The sequence below is a fragment of the Chiloscyllium plagiosum genome, chromosome 45 (genome assembly GCF_004010195.1).
Source record: "Chiloscyllium plagiosum isolate BGI_BamShark_2017 chromosome 45, ASM401019v2, whole genome shotgun sequence".
NCBI lineage: Eukaryota > Metazoa > Chordata > Chondrichthyes > Orectolobiformes > Hemiscylliidae > Chiloscyllium > Chiloscyllium plagiosum.
The window spans coordinates 3220021-3220745 of record NC_057754.1 but is presented as its reverse complement, the minus strand read 5'-3'; positions in this window follow the sequence as shown (position 1 = coordinate 3220745).

The following is a 725-nucleotide window of genomic DNA, read 5'->3' as shown; positions in this document are numbered from 1 at the left end:
CAGGGATGTGCAGGTTAGGGTGGATTGGCCGTGCTAAATTGTCCCATTAGTGCCCAGGGATGTGCAGGTTAGGGTGGATTGGCCGTGCTAAATTGTCCCATTAGTGCCCAGGGATGTGCAGGTTAGGGTGGATTGGCCGTGCTAAATTGTCCCATTAGTGCCCAGGGATGTGCAGGTTAGGGTGGATTGGCCGTGCTAAATTGTCCCATTAGTGCCCAGGGATGTGCAGGTTAGGGTGGATTGGCCGTGCTAAATTGTCCCATTAGTGCCCAGGGATGTGCAGGTTAGGGTGGATTGGCCGTGCTAAATTGTCCCATTAGTGCCCAGGGATGTGCAGGTTAGGGTGGATTGGCCGTGCTAAATTGTCCCATTAGTGCCCAGGGATGTGCAGGTTAGGGTGGATTGGCCGTGCTAAATTGTCCCATTAGTGCCCAGGGATGTGCAGGTTAGGGTGGATTGGCCGTGGGAAATGCAGGGTTACAGGGATAGGGTAGCTGGGTGGGGTGCTCTTCAGAGGGTCGGGTGTGGACCTGATGGGCCGAATGACCTGCTCCCAAATTGTAAGGATTCTGTGATTGCATACAATGAGACCCTGTACACGCCAGTTAACCACCTGACTGACCTGCTCTGTTCCCTTCAGGGAATTCTGTGGATATTCACACTGAGGCCCCCCCAGATCTCCTGTACTTTCCAGGCTCAACTCCATTCGGCCCAGCTCCGCCCTG